At 37.0% G+C, this 7500-nt stretch overlaps 1 protein-coding gene across 4 annotated transcripts in view; it reads left to right on the top strand.

The window, feature by feature from the left end:
• Nucleotides 1-7500, top strand: part of LOC106877380 (solute carrier family 28 member 3) — a 178255-nt gene that overhangs the window by 58564 nt on the left and 112191 nt on the right. For 2 of the 4 annotated variants that reach the window (XM_089366118.1, XM_089366113.1), the window contains exon 1: nt 6421-6639. The exons of the other annotated variants lie outside the window; for them this stretch is intronic. The gene's annotated coding sequence lies outside the window, so the exon portion shown is untranslated. Of the gene's footprint in view, nt 1-6420; nt 6640-7500 lie in introns of those variants that run through there. 4 annotated transcript variants of the gene reach the window in all.

The following is a 7500-nucleotide window of genomic DNA, read 5'->3' as shown; positions in this document are numbered from 1 at the left end:
AGACTGGTGGAAGTAAAAGAAGAAAAAGTCGTAGCTCATAGATTAGCCTTAAATCAGAATCAGACATAGTCTCAATGCATACATCAGTGTGGGCTCTGTTAAAGGTATTCGGTGACCGGGTGAAGATATTAAACTCAGTGATGTTTTTAAGTACAACATCCAAGAACAGATTCATGATATTCGACGGGTTTCGACATATTTTCTGTCTATTAAATTTCACTCATATTGCATTGATTAACACGAGACCACGTCTTGTGTGAACAAAGCTAGAAAGCGAACTCCTATGTCGCTACTGCAAATGAAATGAAGTGCTGGCGTCTTTAAAACAAAATTAAAGTAAGAAAGAAACAAAAAATAAAAGCGATCGCAATTAGTATAGTCGATATGTTGCAGTACAAGGGTCAGAGGTTCGTATCTTGAGCTAGGCAGTGTGTTGTGCCTACAGAGTTTCTGGAATGCAACCAAATTTGAAACCCAATATTAAAATTGTTATTTTTGGTAGCGTTGCTGAGCCCTAAGAACTCGTTGGCTGAGAAAACCTATGATCATAGACAACCCAGCCATGACCACTCCATCGTCTTCCTATATGGAGGGAACAAGTTCTTCTTTAAGACAATGGGGTGAGGTTTGAGGTAACTTGGCTTCTCTTTTTAGCGGCTCAAGCCACCATACAGAAGCTTCCGAATTGACAGAATTGGTTTCGTGACTGACAAAAAGTTTCGTGGTATTTAGTTGTAAATCTTGTTCAAAACCTACCAAGATTGATTTTACATTTCGTTCTTCCAGAGTCGATATAGTAAATATCGGATGAATACTGGTGTTGAACTAATCGTACATAAACATTCCCTAAATTTGAGAACGTGTGGTCCATGTTAGAAATATTTTAAAATATAAAAATGGCAAAGAAGACAAGAGAATCGAAAATAAGTTCCCTAGAAGGGGCTAGTCGATTATATCGACTCCAGGGTTCAGTTGGTATTTATTTTATCGACTGCGAAGTGTAAATGGCAAAGTCGATCTCGGAGGAATTTGAACTCAGAACGTAAAGATGGGCGAAATACCGCCAGGAATTTAGCCCGGCAGGCTTGATAATGATTCTGCCAATTCACCGCCTTGATTATATTAAAATGCACAGGCATAAACATACATTAATGCTTCTCCAGATATGAATGTGTTCCTAAGAGTCTGAAGTCTAAAATATAACCTGTGATGTCGTCATCGGTGGAATATAGAATCGTAAGAGGTTATACAGCTTCTTAATGGGCTCATAAAGTCTAAAAGGAAAAGAATGCAGAGGAAGCATGAATAAATCTTTTACGATTTTTCTGTTCGGTTCACTGAAATTAAATGTAATGGCATTTGAAATCAAATTAAAGAAATAGGATATTGCAATAAGAGTAGATATAGATATTTCTCAAGCATAATTAAGATTATATTCAGGTAGCAGGTTTATTATTCATTTGGTTCCTCCTTTTACCCAGTCTTAATAAAGAACCAGATGCCAAATTCCGAGCAAGGCCATTGAATAGTTGTTATTATGTGTGTATACATACATAAATGCACACGCATGCACGCACACATATACATATTTTTTTTAATTATATATAACGATTAAACATAGCCGGAAAGATTGCTTTAAGATGCATGGCGTATTTTATAAATATGCCTGTTCAATTATCATAATAGAGTGAATCTATTGGTAGCTCTTTCGGTTGTGTTTTAATTTGATATATATGTGTGTGTGTATATATATATATATATATATATATATATATATATATATATATATATATATATATACGCACATGTATGTAGGTTGGTATGCATGCGTGTGTATGTGTATATATATATATAAACAATATATGAGTATATGCATATATATTTACATGTATGTATATACGTTCATCTACATGTACATATAGATACATAACTGGGTACATGACGTGGCAAAAGAACAAGGACAAAATGGTAAACAAGGTGCAACAAACAAGCAGGCTACATAGAAACATCCCCTTCATCAGCTGCCACCATTAAAACTCCGGCGTTTCGAAGAATTAAGGCAGACACATATATATATATATATATATATATATATTTATACATACATATATACATACATACATGTATGTATGTACATTATCTATCTATCTCAGTTTCTTTCTCTCTCTCTCTCTCTCTCTCTCTAAATATATATATATATATATTTGCACGGTGATCACCATAAGCTTTAAGCTTATACGAAAATATATATATACATGTGCTCTATCGAAGTTACGGTCACAAATAAATAATCTCGTGTATAATTCTAATCATCCAAACTTTAAAACACACATGAGCTGTAATATAAAGAATAAAAGGTGAATAACATTTAATAGAATGCTAATTTCTGATTTGATACACAAGTCCTCGAGAGTAGGGACGGAGGTAGAGCGTCGATTTAGTTGACATCAACACCGCATTTATTACCAATTTCTTAAACAGTCCTGTGGGATTTAAGACGAAAACGAGATTGGCGTGATGTGAAGCCTGAATTAAATATTGAATTGTGTATTCAAGTTAGAAAAATAAACCATATTGCAACACATAAGCATAAATAACACGTATGTGTGTGGGACCAAGGGGTGTTTTAGCAAGAATCTAACATCATGTGTATTCACAATGCTGAAATATTCTTCATAACAAAAACAAAAGCAACGAATATGGAGTTATTTTTGCAACATGTTATTCAAAGATTTTGCTTTTTGTTGCAGAACATTAATAATTGTGACTGTCATTTCTTGCTGGAATTTTTTGTTACGTGTCACGCATTGATTTTAAACCTTGTCATATTAATTGAAGTTGACATGTTAATTAGCAGCCGTTTCACCAAGCTTAGTATTATTTTCATATGAAATATTTTTCTTTTGTTGTTTCTCTGGAGGGTCATTATGCTAATATACACGCACATTGGTGCTATTTCACTTCTTTACTATTCGTAAATTGGTTAACTATTTAACCATTTAATTAATCGATTGTTTGATTAATCGTTCGGTCAATAAATCAATCAATCAATCAATGAGTTAGGCTTATCAAAGTCTGACTTACAATAGAGAGGAAATGCTATTGAAGAAGTCACGAATGACAACGAAACGATTTTGACAAGCGTAACTGACTGATTGATTGACCGAATGATTAATCGAGTTGATTGGTTAAATCGTTAACCAATTTACGAATAAAGAAGTGAAATAGAACTAGTGCGTATGATTATCATTGGCGTAATGACCCTCCTGAGATATAACTAAGTCTGTTTTAAAATAGAAGTTCACATCAAGAATTTCGTAAACTAAATACAAAAATGAAATGAATTTGGTTTTGAAAATGATGGCTGCTTTGCTGAACTTAGACAACACTTCTAACTATAACATTTTTTTTTCTTATCTCACTGTCTTTCTTACATAATGGCTTAAAGTCAGTTCTGTTTGTTTGCTCTTATCTGTGAGAACTTCTCAAGACCACTGTGTATTCCTTTACAATCTTCTTTGCTTAAACTAGATTCAACTGAATTCAGTTGGATCCAACATTTGTTCGGGGCTAATAAAAGATTCATATGCCGAAATAACTCGTATGAGATTTTCGTTCTTCATTGTGTTGTATAGTGTCTAGCATTCAAGATTTAGTTCAACTGGTTTCGTGGGCAAGTTTTTTTCCTGTGCAGACTCTTCAACTGACATTCCCATTATATATAAGGAGTGGCTGTGTGGTAAGTAGCTTGCTTACCAACGAAATGTTTCCGAGTTCAGTCCCACTGCGTGGCACCTAGGGCAAGTGCCTTCTACTATAGCCTCGGGTCGACCAAAGCCTTGTGAATGGATTTGGTAGACGGAAAGGGAAAGAAGCCCGTCGTATGTGTGTGTGTGTGTGTGTGTTTGTCGCTTGACAACCCATGCTGGTGTGTTTATGTCCCCATTATCTAGCGGTTCGGCTAAAGACACCGATAGAATAAGTACTAGGCTTACAAATAATAATATCTATAAAATCTGGTGACCCTTCGGCTAACTTTAATCCTTGTCCTCAGTCCTTCACCTTTTCATCTTATTTTCATTATCACATCAATAGGAATAAAACCATTTTCCGCTCTCACAAATCAGATTTTTCCGCGACCAATTTTACTTTGCTATATATCTGTTGTGGATAATTAAACGCCGCCGCTGTTGGAATTACCTTCTATTTAAGATGTTTGGAAAGAAGCTGTCATATAGACCTGAAGGCAGTAGTGCGAAAAGGAACCGTAAAAGGATTACGCAGGATATTAAACATGTTTTGAGGACTTCATACAGAAGTAAAGCTAATTCATATTGTCGAAACATGAAATCCTGCAATGTCTACAGTGGGCAAAATACTTGACAACAGAGAAGAAAATATGTCAAGTGTTCTAGACGCTACTTCGTTAACTGAATGAAATTTATTTTCCAAAGTGCTAATGTAATTCTTAAAATGGAAGTCTCTTGAGTGTATGGATTTAGGATCAGAATCGGCGTAATGTGCCGATGAACACGATACTCTCTCTTTTACCTGTTTCATTCTTTTGACTGTGGCCATGCTGGAGCACCGCCTTTAGTCGAGCAAATCGACCCCAGGACTTATTCTTTGGAAGCCTAGTACTTATTCTATCGGTCTCTTTTGCCGAACCGCTAAGTTACGGGGACGTAAACACACCAGCATCGGTTATCAAGCGATGTTGGGGGGACAAACACAGACACACAAACACATACACACATACATATATATATACATATATATGACGGGCTTCTTTCAGTTTCCGTCTACCAAATCCACTCACAAGGCTTTGGTCGGCCTGAGGCTATAGTAGAAGACACTTGCTCAAGATGCCAAAAAAAAAGTAAATAAATAAAAAGAATCAAAAGTTTATATAACGATTTGCCGGAAAAAGGAAGTTGAAACTTCTAATGAAAAATCCTTTTTGGCAAGTAAAGGCTGGCTTCAAAGGGTAAAGAAGCGCATAAATTTGCGCAACATCAAAATGACTTGTGAAACTGCGAGCGCTAGTACAGAGGCTGTTACTAATTATCTTGAACAGTTGAAGGAAATGATTGCTGAAGGCGGTTACACACCAGAGCAAGTATACAATATTTATGAGACTGCACTTGTCTGGAGACGCAGGCCTGCTAGAACTTATATTTCTCGAGAAAAAAAAATATCAAAACCAGCATTTAAAGCTTCCTAAAATCGTTTGACACTTCTTTGGGGATGAAATGCCTCTGGTGATATGAAATTAAAGTTCCTACACGTGTATCACTCCGAAAATCAAAGGGCGTTCAAGGGTTTCCACAAAGTATAATCTACCGCTGAATTGGCGTTCAGATAAGAAGGCATGGATGGCTAAGAGCCTTTTCAAAGAGTGGCTTACAAACGTTTTTTTGTCCTACGCTAGAAAGGTACAGTGCCAGACATAATATTTCCAATAAAGTATTGCTTATTTTAGACAATTGACCGAGCCACCCAACGGTCTGATTATCTGCGAAGAGAATATATCCGCAACAATACAATTTCTTTGCTCCAACCAATGGATCAAGGTGCGATTGTTAACTTCAAGGTATATTATATGAGAACTTTCAAACAACCTATGAAAGCAATGTTGCTGTTGGCACTCCGTCGCTTTCGACGTCGAGGGTTCCAGTTGATCCGATCAACGGAACAGCCTACTCGTGAAATTAACGTGCAAGTGGCTGAGCACTCCACAGACACGTGTACCCTTAATGTAGTTCTCGGGGATATTCAGCGTGACACAGAGTGTGACAAGGCTGACCCTTTGAATTACAGGTACAACAGAAAGAAGAAGTAAGAGTGGGAGAAAGTTGTGGTGAAAGAGTACAGCAGGGTTCGCCATCCCCTGCCGGAGCCTCGTGGAGCTTTAGGTGTTTTCGCTCAATAAACACTCACAACGCCCGGTCTGGGAATCGAAACCGCGATCCTATGCCCGCGAGTTCGCTGCCCTAACCACTGGGCCATTGCGCCTCCACTTATGAGAGCAATAGACAAGGAGGATAAACCTGCAGTTAGAGATTTCTAGAAGAAAATCAACATAATGGAAACTGTGTCATGGGATTAACTGAAACCTTCGACTTTTGAGCAGTGCTTGGAAAAGCATACGGCCGGACTATATCCGTGTCATTACAAGTTTTCCTCAAGCAGAAAGTCTACATCCATTTCGGACTCTTGTAAAGGATGTAGGATTTGAGAAAGTTTATCTAAGGAAGAGCAGATGCTGTTATAAAAAAGAACAAGTTGAGAATACAGATGAGGCAACGGAAGTTCCACCTACACCACTTAAATTGTCTACAAAAGTTATTGGTTAAGTGTTAGCACTTATAGAGGAAGGTCTGCAGGTTTTTGATGATAATGATCCTAATCGCGAACACTGCACAAAAATTACGAGAGGAGTTTATAACGAACTCAGTTCCTATAGTGAGCAGTACAAATAGATGATACATCATAAACAACAGACGACTTTGGATAAGTCCTTCACCCCTCAAGCTGATGTGGGCAGATAATTAACTATAAGATAGTAAATATTTCTCTTGTCTTCTTAGTAACACTCATTCCAACACGCCAGCTCTCATACAGTAATCAACATCTGCGGTAAGAACATATTCTTAATCTATTAAATTCGTATTAATTCCCTAAAGCAGTGTTTCCAAAATTTTTAGAGACGCGACTCACTATTTATGACACCAGTTTATGGCGACCCACTTAACTCTACCGTGTATCAGATAGACTCTATTGATCCATCTACCGCCTAGCTGCTGTCTATTCCAATCATTTCATTCGCTAATTCAGTGGTTCTCAAACTTTTTAGAGATGCGACCCACTATTTATGACACCAGTTTATAGCGACCCACTTAACTCTACTGGGTCAAAACATTAATGAAAGAAACAAATTTATTTCAGATTACATTTTCATTGAGGCCTGTGAGAAGGATGAACCTGTTTCTTGCTACGCTCAATAATAGAATTAACATCAGGTTCAATGGTCAGGTATTAACTCTAATACAAAACCTCGAAGCAGTAGCTGTTATCGGCTCGTTCAGTGTTGTACTGCGCCTAGTTAAAGTTCTCTATAAATAGGTAAAAACAGACTTTTCCTTTTTACGATTACGTACGAATAAATAACTTGATAAAATGACCACCTCTGATTTGTTAAGCTCATGAAAAAAGCCTACTGCTCGATAAAACAACCATTCTGGTATTGAAAACATGAGTCTTGAACTATCTCGATAGACAGCAGTTAATCAAAGCTAATGCGTAATTTTATAACTTTTTGCGACTCACTAGGATTCCGTTCGCGACCAATCAGTGGGTCGCGACTCATAGTTTGGGAACCACTGCCCTAAAGTATGTTTGTGTTTTTATCTATCAATATTGTACCGTGAATGTTTAGAAATTGATATTTTCCTGTATAAAGGTGATCGTCTTACTTCTTCGCTGTTGTTTTCTTGTGCT

The sequence above is a fragment of the Octopus bimaculoides genome, chromosome 18 (genome assembly GCF_046866305.1).
Source record: "Octopus bimaculoides isolate indiv1 chromosome 18, ASM4686630v1, whole genome shotgun sequence".
Lineage (NCBI taxonomy): Eukaryota > Metazoa > Mollusca > Cephalopoda > Octopoda > Octopodidae > Octopus > Octopus bimaculoides.
This window is presented reverse-complemented; position numbering and strand designations above follow the sequence as displayed.